At 43.9% G+C, this 15,401-nt stretch overlaps 1 protein-coding gene across 1 annotated transcript in view; it reads left to right on the top strand.

The window, feature by feature from the left end:
- Window positions 1-15,401, top strand: part of dlgap4b (discs, large (Drosophila) homolog-associated protein 4b) — a 140,179-nt gene that overhangs the window by 78,851 nt on the left and 45,927 nt on the right. The window contains exon 3 of the mRNA XM_085406139.1: window positions 8,756-8,837. The gene's annotated coding sequence lies outside the window, so the exon portion shown is untranslated. The remainder of the gene's footprint in view (window positions 1-8,755; window positions 8,838-15,401) is intronic.

Below are 15,401 nucleotides of genomic sequence, written 5' to 3'. Positions count from 1 at the left end.
GAGCCACTCAAAGTACACCAAACATATGATGGTTTATTTAACACTAGCATATGTCTGGTGTTAAATACCAGTAACTGTCGTTTAGTGCGATTTCATGTCCTCACGATTTAAACATCATCACAGATTCTTTTTTAAATTTGGCTCAAACGTTTGCTTGAGTAAACTGACTGTCAGTGAAAGTTCCAAATTTAAACTGACCTCATAAAATTTAATAGAAAGTATTAGCATTAGTGCATATGTGGACAGATGTGGATATTAACTGCAACTGTATTAAGACAAATATGGGATGAACTGAAGCATTTGAAGTGAGTTGCATCTGGATTCAAAGTTAGAATGTGGTGTGTCCTACCTCTATGAGCTGCTGCTTCTGCTTTTGGTTTTATGCAGATGGGGAAAAAAGTGGATTCAGAATGTGCTGGGTAACTGGAAATTTCAGCTGTATTGCAACAGATCAACAAGAAGTTATATTTCAAAAAGAGTGGTAACACAGCAATAACCTTTCTTGTTCTTTAGCGGTCTCTCTGGGTTGCAAAGGAAACTTTGTAGAACTTCCACTTCAGACTACAATGAGAGTCAAGAGCACTTAAAGAGGTCTTTACAGGCCAGCGTTTATATGTAGTTCAATAGTATAGCGTAGTGTGTTTATGTGCCCCTGAATGTACTAAAACATGTATACCAAAGCTTCACTGAAACACACAGCAGAAATACCTGATAACAAACTGTTTTAAGTATAATCCATGTTTTAGCTGTCATGAGACGTGGTGACATTCCTCGGAGGCTTATATTGATGTGATAGCCTCTCACAGTTGCTGCAGTTTTGTCAACTTCACATCCATGATGCAAATATCCGGTTCCACCACATCCCAAAGGTGCTCTGTTGGATTGAGATCGGGTGATTGTGGCAGCCATTTGATTACAATAAACTCTCATGTGCAAGAAACCAGTTTGCACTCGGTTTGGTCTTCTGCTGTTGTAGCCCATCTGTTTAAAGGTTTGATGTGTTGATGTGTTCAGAAATCCTCTTTTGCATACCTTGGTTATAACAAGGGGGCATTTGAGTTACTATCGCCCTCCTGGCCTCCTCTGACCTCTGGCATCAAAAGGCAACCAGGGTATTTTCTGTTTTTCACACCATTCTCTGCAAACCTCAGAGACACTTGCTGATCTACTGGGATTTTCCTGCATAGTTCCTGAAATACTCAGACCAGCCCATCTTACAACAACAACCATGCCACATTCAAGTCACTCAAATCACCTTTTTCTCTGAACACTCCCCCATTTCAACATCGGCAGGTCATCTTGAAGATGTCTTCACACCTAAATATATTAAGTTGTTGGCAAGCGACTGACTGAGATGTTTGTTTGATTAGATGTTTGCTTGAAGGAATAGTTGAACAACTGTACCTAAAAAGTGGTGAGTTTGTGTATTTACCTGCAAAATCAGAAACATTGATCTTAATTTAGCCCAGCTTAACCCTTTAAAGCCGGTCAGAGCGGGCACGCTCTGTTTTGCGTAACTATTGCTAAATCCCGGTAGCTCTGCAACCACATAAGCTAGCGCAATAATTTTTTTTGCATATGAAACCGGAGGAGTTGTACTTACATCTTATGCCATCAGCTTGTCCTAGGTCACGGTTTCCTTCCACATATAGCTTTGCAAAAACTGCATATAAAGCACTTGCAGCAACAAAAACATAATATTCCAGAAACACGCTTTGCCGATCTGATCAGCTGTTCGTAACACTTCCTACGTCCATCAGCGCGAACTATCGCATGTCCACCATGACCTGCCCGAAACCGGAAGTGACACCATTTTGCGGAAATGTAGTTTTTTACCATCAGGGTCTTGCGAACCTGTACTGGCGTTTTTAAAGGTTATGTTTGACTTTATGACTTCCTGTGTCGTTTCTGGGATGCTTAGGACTCATATTGCACTGCTGGAAATAGTTTATTTTGATGCATATGCTGTTTTTTTGCAAATTTGCACTATAATATTTATTTTTGTTTTTTCTGCAGTATATAAAAATTGGTGTATTTCAAAAATAAAACTATGAAGACACTTGAAATAAATATCCTGTGGTGGGAAACTATTTTGTGCAACTTTTTGGTATTTACAGTTTTGAGGGATAAGCCTCTTAAATTTCTCTAACTACAAATATATGCTAAAAAAACAAAAATGATTTTCAATTTTTTGTAGTTTATTGCACATTTTTGCAATTTATGTAATTACTATGCACTTAATGCATACATATTATTCAAATGTGGGCTATAATAGTTGTATTGATGTATATCAACTTGAAATGCTCCAATAAATGGCACTACAGCATGTATAAATATGATATAAGCCCTGGCGGACTTGGTTCTATGGTAGGTCTTAAAGGGTTAATAATCACAAATTCCTCTGCATACGTTCAGTTCAATGCATTCCACCCACTGGAGAGATTTCCCAAAGCAGATATTTATAATGCATTCCATAAATGAAGAACCTAATCAGCAGATCCCTCCAGTCTGACGCCTCAATCGGTTTTCTAATCTCATTTCTAATTTATCTCACTCTGGCCCGCAACAAACCTGGTGCTGTGAAGTGCATTTTGACATTAATCCTTCAAATTTGCAGTGGGCAGTGAAGCAAGGCAAGAGTGGTTTGGCATGAATCCCATTCACAATTCAATGCATAAAACTCCATAAAGTTCATTTGTCTTCCATTCAAGGTCATCTGTGCTCTGTGAATGGTTTTAAAGTTGTGTAGATGTGTCTGTTCTCTCAGTGAGTTGAAGAAATCCTTAAGGTGCATGTGACTGCACATGGGAAACATGAAGAAGAATCAGCTTTACCATAAACATTAGCTGTAGGTACATTTTTTACTCTGTGTCAAAATAACTGCGATCCATACTGGTGATTGTTCTTGTAAGGGGCCGGGTTTGGTTATGTTCTTGTTCTTGCCATTTAGATTCTTTTGAATAACACTTTACAGCCAATACGAGATGACCTTTAACACTGTTAAGAGGTGTGTGTGTGTGTGTGTGTGTGTGTGTGTGTGTGTGTGTGTTTGCATCTTTGCAATTTTTCTTGACATTTTATCAGAAAAGGTCACAGCACTTTTGAGTTTTGTGTTTGTTGATTCTGTCCCGAAAATCAAAGCTAACCTGTGTGTGTGTGTGTGTTTTTCTCCTACATATTTCACAATGATTGTGGATGTTCAAGGCCCAATGCTGTGTCTATAGCCGTTTCTGAGTTGTGGTTTAGGAACATGGCATTTTCTATAAGGGTCCACCTCTGAATGTGGCTGAAGCCTGCTGTATCATGTCACTGATGCCAACAACAGGGACACTCCCATGCTGTCAAGCAACTTTAAACTCATCCATTAGTTTGATAATCTGCTCAGAAATAACTTTGATTTTTTTTTCTTGCCATTTTGACAGTGCTTTAATAGGTTCTACTATTTTTCTGATACTTAGGGGTATGACAAGATGTTGAGGTTGTCAGGGGTCACCACTAACATTGTTTTGCCCATAGAAATATGTAACACTTTGAGGTTACAGGAAGGAAACCAGCTCAGTTAGTTCACGGTTCCGTGCATTCAAATGTCTGAAAGAATTACAGTTTACGTGTGCAAAAAGGCATCGTGGCTGAGAAAACATAACTCTTTTGATCAACAGAGTTATAATATTAGACCGCCTCAATTCTGAATATTAAAGTCACTGGTCAATGTTTTAATTTAAAATAACTACTGTTCCCTCACAGGACTGTTGTCGCACTGATAGAAATGCAGATGTGGCATGCATTTCTCTCTAAAACTTACCCACATAGTATAAGTTGCCAGAAATTTATTACTACTGCTGTCAGCTTTAATTTCGTTAAAATGACGTTAACGCCATAACCGCATTAACGCCGCAAATCTCCGTTATCGAGTTGACGCGGATCGCCCCGTGCATGGGGCTGGACGGCGCTAACGCGTTAATGGGCTAACCGCACTAATGCATTGACGTCGTGCAGCCCCACGCACGGCTTGTCAACTCGCTAACGGAGATTTGCGGCGTTAATGCGGTTATGGCGTTTTCATGAGATTAACCCTGGATCCGGGTGACCAGATTTAAAATTGCTCAAACAGGATATTTTGAATTTTAATTACCCTCATCTATTTTAAACATAACCTACTCTCATCAGTTCTTGTCACGGTCCGGGGCAGCGGCCGTGTGAAGAGTGGAAAGGAGGACTCAAATGCAGCACTTACTCAGATGTGAAGGCGATTTATTGACAATATCAAACATAAAGTGGAGATGGCAAAACAGAACTAAGGATGAACTAAACTGGGTGAAACTACACAAAGGAGTGGCAAACCTGAACATGAAGGGAGAACAGCAGGGAGAGCACGCAGGGGATTTCACAGGGTATGAACACAGACGACGCGACGAGGAGCAGAGGAAATCACACACTATAAGTACACAAAGAGACACTGGGAAATCACACACAGGTGGGGGAAACAGCTGGACCTGATTAACCTGACGAGACAGGGGAACACTAACACCAGGGACCAACAGAGGGAGCACAAACCCAGAACCCAGTGTCTAAAATCCCAAACACAAACCATCCCAAAACAGCCATGAATAATAATGAAAGTAATAACAATAAAGAACATAAACATAAAGTCACTGAGTCATGGTCGCAGGACCATGACAGTACCCCCCCCTCAAGGGCTGGCCCCCGACAGCCACAGAAACACACCACCAGATCCGGGCGGGCGGCAGGGGGCCCAGGACGGAGGGACCGGGCCAAGACCAAAGACGGAGGCCCCAGAGTCCCAAACAAATGTTCACAAAAAAAAAAACTCACAGGGGAGCAGAGTCCAAAACACAGTTCAGGTGGCCGGCCAGGGGCCCGATAACACAGGAGGCCAGGATGGGACAGTTCAGGAGGCCGGCCACGAAGAAGGCCGTGGAGGCGCACAAAAGGTTCAGGAGGCCGGCCGTGCGGAAGGCAACGGCGGCCGCTCAGGCGAAGAGGGTCCGGGGGCCGGCCGTGCGGAAGGCAACGGCGGCCGCTCAGGCAATGGCGGTCCGGGGGCCGGCCGTGCGGAAGGCAACGGCGGCCGCTCAGGTGACGGCGCCCGGCCAGTAGCCTAGCCAGCGGTCCAGAAAACGGCCGTTTAGCTCCAGACCCAAACGAGGCTGGGCCAGGCGAGGCTGAGGGCACGGAAGCCGGGACCGCAGCAGGCGGAGATGATGATGCAGACACGGAGGCTGGACCAGACGATGATGCAGACACGGAGGCTGGACCAGACGATGATGCAGACACGGAGGCTGGACCAGGCGAGGCTGATGAGGACGCTGAAGCTGAGGCTGGACCAGGCGAAGCTGAAGAGGACGCTGAAGCGGAGGCTGGACCAGGCGCTGCGGGTGAAGATGAGGATGCTGTGGCCGAGGATGCGGGAACGAAGGCTGGACCAGACGAGGATGCGGGCACAAAGGCTGGACCAGACGAGGATGAAGCCGGACCAGGCAGGGACGAAGCCGGACCAGGACCGGGCGAGACTGAAGCTGGACCAGACGAAGATGCAGACACGAAGGCTGGACCAGATGAGGCTGAAGCCGGACCGGGCGAGGATGAAGCTGTAGCTGAAGCTGGGCCGGGCGAAGCTGTAGCTGAAGCTGGGCCAGGTGAGGATGAAGCTGGACCAGAATCAGGCGAGGATGAAGCTGAGGATGAAGCCGGACCAGGCGTGGATGAAGCCGGACCAGGCGTGGATGAGGCCGGGCCAGGCGTGGATGAGGCCGGGCCAGGCGAGGATGAAGCCGGGCCAGGCGAGGATGAAGCTGCAGCTGGACCAGGCGAGGATGAAGCCGGGCCAGGTGAGGATGCGTCCTCAGGCTGAGGTGTGGCCGTAGCAGGCGGTAGCACTGCCGGTGGTGGTACTGCAGGAGGCGGCGCTGCAGCCACAGGTGGAGAAGCAGCCACAGGTGGAGAAGCAGGAGGCTGGACAGGCTCCTTGGGCCCCCCAGCAGGCGAAACAGGAGGCTGGACGGCTGGACGGGCTCCTCGGGCCCCCCAGCAGGCGAAACAGGAGGCTGGACAGGCTCCTCGGGCCCCCCAGCGAAAACAGCCGCAGAACCAGTGGGCACCGGGGCCCCCGGCACACATGAAACAAAACCAGTAGGCACGTGGGCCTCTGGCACATATGAAACAAAACCAGTAGGCACGTGGGCCTCTGGCACATATGAAACAAAACCAGTAGGCACGTGGGCCTCCGGCACACATGAAACAAAACCAGTAGGCACGCGGGCATCCGGCACACATAAGGAGGGCTGCAGCTGCGCAGAGCACTGACCCTGCTCAGGCAGTGACAGCCCGGTGCAGTTCACAGCTGGCATCTTGGCCTCCAGGGGTCCAGAGTAAGCTGAGGGCAGAAACCCAGCCTCTGGGGAAGCCCCGGAGTGAGCAATAGTCTCTAATGTAGCCAGCTTTTGAGGAACAGATCCGTAGTGAAACAGTTTGTCTCCCTGCTCAGAAACAGCGGTGGAAAAACAGTGTGAAAATTGTGGCTTAAGGGAGGCTAATGGTTGAGCTACAGACTGGGAAGCTTGTGGCTGGACACAGAACTGAGCCGGAGAATGGCAATAAAGTCCTGGCTCAGAAGGAGCGGCAGAGACACAGTCTGTCAGTTTTGCAGCGGGTTTGTACACGCCCACTTGGGAAGGATCCGTTACCACGAAGGTAGGTAAGCGATCCATACAGTCTCCCATCCCGCTCTGAATAGCCCCAGAAAACAAAGTCCCGGAAACTGGGGAAAGCAATGCATCCCGCTGACTCACCGCATCGGGCTGCTCGAAAGTGAATGCAGACGGGGGGTGTAGTCCAAGGTCCAAAAGGAGAAACTCCCGCTCCCACGGACATAACGAGTCTAGAAGCCATGGGAGACCGGTCACCAGACGCTGTAGCCGCCTCTCTATAGCGCGCTGGGACTCCCCGCCCGGGTTTTCCAGCCACAGGTCAATAAGCACCTGTGTGGCATCGATTAGATTCTCCCGTAGCTCCTTGGACGGGTTAAGCGCTGCTGGGTCCATGTTGTGGTCGCGTCGTACTGTCACGGTCCGGGGCAGCGGCCGTGTGAAGAGTGGAAAGGAGGACTCAAATGCAGCACTTACTCAGATGTGAAGGCGATTTATTGACAATATCAAACATAAAGTGGAGATGGCAAAACAGAACTAAGGATGAACTAAACTGGGTGAAACTACACAAAGGAGTGGCAAACCTGAACATGAAGGGAGAACAGCAGGGAGAGCACGCAGGGGATTTCACAGGGTATGAACACAGACGACGCGACGAGGAGCAGAGGAAAACACACACTATAAGTACACAAAGAGACACTGGGAAATCACACACAGGTGGGGGAAACAGCTGGACCTGATTAACCTGACGAGACAGGGGAACACTAACACCAGGGACCAACAGAGGGAGCACAAACCCAGAACCCAGTGTCTAAAATCCCAAACACAAACCATCCCAAAACAGCCATGAATAATAATGAAAGTAATAACAATAAAGAACATAAACATAAAGTCACTGAGTCATGGTCGCAGGACCATGACAGTTCTGACTGACAGCTCATTTATATATATTTATGTCTAAACTTTGCTGTTGTCTTTAAACCTGCACGAAAGATCTTATGGGCGGGTTCTGTATCTTCGTTTGCATTGTATGTTTGTGTTGTTTGTGTGGCATCCACACTCTTTGTTTGCTTCCCACATGAATGCGTAAAAACATCAAAGAGAATATTTTCGAAAGTTGTCATACTTCAGGATGAAGCCTTGGCATGACACATTCTGCACACTGAATACTAACACCAAGGTTGTGCCCTTCTACCAACTGTATATTTTAGTCCTTGTGGCATTGATGAACAAAGCCTTCTTTTCACTGAAGTCCTGAGGAGAAGCTCAATCCATAATGCAAAATAAGAGTTCTGGGATGCCGTTTGATGCCTGACCTTCGAGGGTGGTTCTCCCAGGATTTTTGATGGCACTTGTCAAAGTGTGGACCTTTTGTACTTTCCGGTGAGAAGCCTGAACTCCTTCTCTTCTTTTCCTAACTAAGGCAACATGAAATTAAAAAGAAAGCTGTCGACAGAGAGACTTTTTTTGTCCAAGCACTGATCATACTCCTCTGTGTGGAGTCTATTATATCACAGAGTCCACATAGGACAAAACAGTGAGTGGACGGACTGCTTTGAAAGGCCTGGGGTCAAAAAATTTGTGATCCCACGCTGTCATAGTTTCTGTAACACTGCAGGTGTTATAAAACCAACAGGAATATGAATGAGTGGGAGATTGCCATGATTGAAATGTCCTAAAGCAACTCTGTGCCTTTGTAATATCCTCCAAGGTGTGGGAGAGGCAAAAGAGAGCGAAAGTAGGACACTCGGGCGTAAAGCAGAGACAAAAAGGTGGAGCTGCTTGCTACTTTGCTGGCCTGAGCCTGCATACAAGTTGCCCTCAGGCACTGGTTCACAATCAGTATATTTTGTCCTGATTTGCAATGCTGCATGGCAAAGCCTTATCCTCAGCTCTGTGTGCTCCCCGTGGGTATAATATGTGTGTGTGTGTGTGTGTGTGTGTGTGTGTGTGTGTGTGTGTGTGTGTGTGGGTGTCTTTCGCAAAACAGCTTAGGTTTTCTTGTCACTTAACAAGGAAAGCATGACATGATTATATGAGTTCATAACAGACAGAAATGTTGAAACACTTTTTCTTTGTATATCTTCCAGAAGAGCTCCACCAACTCAGATCGAGGCTTCTGAGAAATGAGCTGCCAATGTAAGTCCCTTGGCTGACCTCAGCGCTTCGCTGGTAATGTTGCTTTTAAATTAATTAAACTGACTGAAAGTTATAATTGAGTACACAAACACTCGTGCATGCACAGAGTGATAACCTTGTACCCCAAACCTATCCCTCACTTCACCTCACTACCCATCAGGGACAGAGTTTGCCGCTGACATACACTAATTTATTAGCAGCTAATTGCTATCCCTTGCAGACATTCTGGTGGGACATCAAAGGATGACACTCCTCAGGAGAAACGATTGAAATTCAAATTTCAAACAATACCCTTTCCCTCTGTATGGTGCTACGGACTCGCCGCCTTTGGTTTTAGTTTGTCATCCCAAGTGCATGGAAGGCTTAAGGCTCTATCAATAATGGATGAGGATTTGAGACTTTACAGTGGGTTTTCCAGGAGATTCGGTGCTTCCATTTAAAGCCCTGCAAGACTGGCACTCTGTATACCTGGAAACTGCTGTTGTCGCTTTGAAGCAGTTCTTGAGGCAGTATAGTCGCTCAGTGCTGCTTACAGAAAAAGATAAGAAGCTGTAACTTTCAGAGAAGCACCGCAGCTGTACACATGGGATTTTAGGGTGAAGTCTATGCTGCGGTCTTTCATAGTGCATTCACTTCTAAAAGCATGCTGTAGCAAGCTGAGGCCCACACAACAAAAGCACTGCAAAAACGTCCCATTTGTATCATATTATGACCCGGTGTGAAATGCAGCCTGTTTTCTGTTCTTAGCTGACAGGAGTGGCACCCAGTGTGGTCTTTTGTTTCAAGGTTTGACTCAAGACTAGATAACAAAGACACTGCAAAAGCATTGCGTTTGTGTCATATTGTCCTGTAAACATTGTAATGATTTATTTTGTGTGGACAGCTTGGGGCAGTTCAAAAATCTGTTGACTATCTGGTATTATTTAATGGCGATCATATAGTATGTTTCCCACTTATAAACTATGAGAATTAGCAGACACATCATTTGCATTTTGTTTACTAGGCAATTATAAAATCAGCTTTCAGCATTTACGCTTTGTTTCTTCGCTAACTCTGGAGGGAAAAGCTAAGTCATTAGTAGCTAAATGCTTTATATGCTAGTCAATGACTTTGTGTTAATGGTGGTAAATATTCAGCTTTTTGGGGGCACATTTACTGTAACCGCGGCTAGAAATTCAACTACTGAAGACCGTGAGTAATAAGCTTAGGCCCTAGAGACTGTTCGACGACCTCCTGTGTATTTCCTGAATGGTTGGCGAGGAGTTGTTGGAGGCTGCTGGCTGTCGCTGAGTGAAATGGGTAGCAGAGAGAATTCTACACCAAAAACTTCTTTGTGATTACTTTAGGGGCTAGCGGATTGCCAAGGTCTCCCTTTGTTTACATGAAAGATGTTGGCTTATGTGCAAACATTTGCTAATTAAACACCAAGCTATAATGAAACAGAGAGCACTCTCCTTCAAAATAAAAGCTGTGCCTTACACTGAAACCAACAAATTTCAAAAAGATCCACTTTTTACTTATTTGTCCTATACCCATCACAGTTTCACTACAATTTAGTGAGTAGCTGGCAAGTGTTTTGCAGACAAATCAGCATCTTCTATGGGCAACATCAGCAATCTGCAACAACCAAAGAAATCACAAGGAAGTTTTCAGCACCATCTCAAAGATGACCAATTTTTGACCAATTTCACCTAGCGATTTCCAGCAACCTCCAGTTACCCATCAAAGTCTATCAGGGAATACACATTTTTCCTAGCAACCGGTATTTACCAGTATGTCTCTAACTGATCTCTAGCCCTATGTGGTTGGGGCTTTAGCCGTGTACCTGCCAGCAGCCACTCACAGCTAATCTGGGAACACAAATCTTTCCCTACCAAGCCAGGGTGGCTAGCATTAGCATCAATCATTAAAACAGACAGTTGTGTCTGTTTTAATAGGTAACTGCTTATGGACCCTACAGAGATGGCTTTCAACCCATGCAAACATTCCCATGCAGAGCTTCAGAAAGCCAACACCGCCTAGCTCAACTCTGTGTGGGTCAGATGTCGATTGATTGACAAGTGGGCTGAAACAGGAAAGAGAGTGACAGTAATAGAAGAACAAACAATAACAAAAATCAGTGATTATAAAAATAAAAAAAGCACAGACAGTAGCTACAGTGGACATTTTTCATTGTTTTTAACACTTGGTTTCACTTCAGCTCTTTGTATTTTGTAACTTTGCTCCTCTGTGGAGTTGGCTGGAGGATCAGCACCACATCCTTTCGATACTTCCTCTTTCTGGCAACAGGTGTTCCCTGCTGTCTGCCGATGCAGTGCCAACAGAGAACTATGTTGAACCCATAAAACACTCTGTAGAACTGAAGCCCTCAAAGGTGGATAATAATATTTTCTCACTAGGATTGCAAGTCAGCAGCCTCTCATGTGTCCGTGCCAGGATGTTGTAAACCAGCAAGGTGGAAAAGTGAGTTACATTTTAGACGTCTCATAAAAACAGCACAGTTGGGCATTCATTCATTCATTTATTAGGGTCACATTCATTGCAAACATGTTAGTTGATGTAAAACTGCAGAGAAGGTTAGCCACACTCACCAAACATTGTGTAAATTCAATATTATGTGTGTTGCACAGTGTTTGAAATATTGATGGCGTTTAAAATTAGATGATTTTAATTAGATTCAAACTGTATTTTTGACCTTGTCCATTACATCCTGATTGTTTCTTGCGTGCTTTCCTCTTCTTACATAAGTCAGTTTATTTGGGTTTTTGCCACATTTAATCAACTAAGAAATTCATCCTAAGGAACATTTCTCATTATTCTAGAAATGTCTATAATTTGAAGGGTTTTTCTCATTCTTATTTTTGGTTAAATAAATTAAATTATCTGCCTATTTAAGCTTGTTGATTCTCTGGGAAACAGCTTGCCCTATTTTTCTACCAGTTTATTTCCTTATATATATATATATATATATATATAGTGGGTAAGTATAGAGACAAAAATGACCACAGATATCAACTTTTAGTACAAATCTGGCATAACTGTGTAATGTAATAATGTTAAACCGTGAAAATAGAGAAACCGCAGTTGTAATATTTAGCATTGTGTCTGCAATGTCACATTTTAATGGAAGTTTTACACTGTGTCCATATTTAAATGAAGGATTAGGACACAGCATATATCCAAAAGCTGACTAGCTCTTATATACTCAGTGTATATACCCCTAAAAACATACACAAAGACGATGCAGTCTTTATGTTTTCTTATATCACGTCACACATACACACAGAGAAATGCATTAGTATGCAGATATGGCCCTTGACATTTATACTCACAGGCAAATGAACAGACACTTCTTCAGGCCAACACATCGGCACACATGTTCACACATACAGCCACTTTCCTGCAGAAACAGTGGTCCTGCCAGCTGTGTTGCTGTGGTAAGGAGATAACAGGAAACTCCAATCACAGGTCTTCTCTCAATCCATTCCATAACACCCCTGATGGGAGTCTCCCTGGGGTTGAGGATGAGAGGGTATAGCAGACATCACACTAACAATAGGCCATGCTAGAGGTGTTGAAATTGGATCCAAAGTTTGCATTCGACACAGGCTTTTGTATCGTACATGTGTACCAAAAGTGCACTGATAAAAAATTAACCACACAAATCTTTTTTTCAATTCAAGCAGCATTTGACAAGAAATAATATGAACAATGACGGCTTTGTGAAGAAAGGAGGAAAAGGGGTGCAACTGCAGTACTGAAACATTGTGATCAAAACTGAGCACGCTCTGAGAAGGTAGGGTTGAGAGCGGGGCTGCAGTGCACAGTCATGATTGATGCATTACTCTGCCCTAGTTGTCTGCACACAAGAACAGGAAGACTGTGGCAATTTTACCCAATCCCAGTGTAAAACTTCTTTTGTCTCTTCACTTTCCCACTCCTGTTTTGTCTCTCTATGCACTTGCAATATGAAGAGCTCATCCTTTGCTATTAAAAAGCCTCTTATGTGTGCAGACAGTAAGAAGCAAGCGTGGAAATCATTTTTAGCATTAAAGGGCTCTTACTGTCCTACACATAGGATATAAACTATCTCTTCCAGAGAATGCAGATTATTTCATCCCATTTCCTGCTGCCTTTTAATATGCTGCACACAATCACATCGTAACTGTGACATGCACCATTCCGTTTTTCTATCCTTTGTTGCTAGATACCTAAAAAGCAAAAATGAAATGCTGTTTCATCCCCAGAGATGAGATGTACTTCTGCCTCTGAAATCTGTTTATTTTCAGAAGAGTCACTTGAGACAAAACATTTGCTAAATGTATATGGTCTAATATATCAGGATGAATATGCTCAGAAATGCGCATCCCTTCTTGTCAAGGTCAATATCTTCTCTGACTCAGAAATCCTATTAGCGGAGATCCACATTACCTGCTTTAGTGCAGTTTAATAGGGTAATGAGTCTCAGTGGTGATATTCAAACACAGAGGGAAGGAAACCTCACGGGAAATTGTTGATTAAGAAGACTTATAAAGTACTAAAATGCCTTAATTTGTAAATCACACCCTAAAAACGACTCAAAAGAGTAATAGAACTTTTTCAGCCTTTGTGGATTGTAGATACAAAGACGCAGCACTGAACTTGGATTACTTTGTTTTTGTGAGTTTCAAAATTATGGAAATACTTGCCGTATTTTTCAGACTATAAGGCGCACCGAATTATAAGGCACATTACGTGAAATAAAACAGTCAGATAAGCCAAACTTTATTCAACTCATTCTTCTTGCTTCCTCCACTTCCGTACCATGCATTCATTAACCCTTTAAAGCCGGTCGGAGCGGGCACGCTTCGTTTTGCGCAACTATTGCTAAATCCCGGTAGCACTGCAACCACGTAAGCTAGTGCAATAATTTTTTTGCATATGAAACCGGAGGAGTTGTACTTACATCTTATGCCATCAGCTTGTCCTAGGTCACGGTTTCCTTCCACATATAGCTTTGCAAAAACTGCATAAAAAGCACTTGCAGCAACAAAAACACAATATTCCAGAAACACGCTTTGCCGATCCGATCAGCTGTTTGTAGCACTTCCTACGTCCATAAGCACGAACTATCGCATGTCCGCCATGTCCTGCCCGAAACCTCATTTTGCGGAAATGTATTTTTTTTTTTTACCATCAGGGCCTTATGAGCCTATACTGGTGTTTTTAAAAGTTATGTTTGACTTTATGACTTTCTGTGTCGTTTCTGGGATGCTTAGGACTCATATTGCACTGCTGGAAATAGTTTGTTTTGATGCATATGCTGTTTTTTTGCAAATTTGCATTATAATATTTATTTTCGTTTTTCTTGCAGTATATAAAAATTGGTGTATTTCAAAAATAAAACTATAAATGGTAAATGGCCTGTATTTATATAGCGCTTTACTAGTCCCTAAGGACCCCAAAGCGCTTTACATATCCAGTCATCCACCCATTCACACACACATTGGTGATGGTAAGCTACATTGTAGCCACAGCCGCCCTGGGGCGCACTGACAGAGGCGAGGCTGCCGGACACTGGCGCCACCGGGCCCTCTGACCACCACCAGTAGGCAACGGGTGAAGTGTCTTGCCCAAGGACACAACGACCGAGACTGTCCAAGCCGGGGCTCGAACTGGCAACCTTCTGATTACAAGGCGAACTCCCAACTCTTGAGCCACGATCGCCCTATGAAGACACTTAAAATAAATTTCCTGTGGTGGGAAACTATTTTGTGCAACTTTTTTGTATTTACAGTTTTGAGGGATAAGCCTCTTAAATTTCTCTAACTAGAAATATATGTTAAAAAAACAAAAACGATTTTTAATTCTTTTGTAGTTTATTGCACTTTTTTGCAATTTATGTAATTACTATGCACTTAATGCAGACATATTATTAAAATTTGGGCTATAATAGTTGTATTGATGTATATCAACTTGAAATGCTCCCAAAAATGGCACTACAACATGAAAAAATATAAGCTCTGGAGGACTTGGTTCTATGGTAGGTCTTAAAGGGTTAATGTTGAATTGCTATTGCAGTATATTAATGACTAACCTCGTATTCTGGAAGGAACTCAGTTGTTCTCCTGACTGAAGTTTGGTCCGTTTACAGCATCCTGCCATGCGATTACATTTTTTTCTCTAACCATCGGGAACCTTCACATTAACTTTTATCGAGTGGAAAAACGTTAGCGTTCATCCTCCAGCTTTATGTTATGTTAATATAGCTGTGTCGCTAGCGATCACATAGCACATCATTAAATAACAGCTAGCCCAACTTCAGTAACTCTATAAACATCAGTACCGTTTAGTTTTCTGTCTTCATTTATGTTGGAAGTGACAGCAGAGCTGTACATTTGAATTTTTTCAGAAATCTCTCCCTTCGCGGTCTACGTGGTCCGGGTCCTCAGAAGGTCGGGTAGGCCGGAAGTAAACGGCTGTGAAATTGGACGGTCTAGCCTTCAGATTAGCGTCACCGCTATCTCGGTGGAGTTTAATAAACTCAGCCGTCTGCTCCTTGCTATCTAAAATATGACAGGACACTGGCGTAAATTCTCGACTGTCTCATACTTCTGT

Source organism: Rhamphochromis longiceps, linkage group LG5 (genome assembly GCF_057381845.1).
Source record: "Rhamphochromis longiceps isolate RC_006_pf linkage group LG5, R_longiceps_female_GT1.1, whole genome shotgun sequence".
Classification (NCBI taxonomy): Eukaryota; Metazoa; Chordata; class Actinopteri; order Cichliformes; family Cichlidae; genus Rhamphochromis; species Rhamphochromis longiceps.
This window is presented reverse-complemented; position numbering and strand designations above follow the sequence as displayed.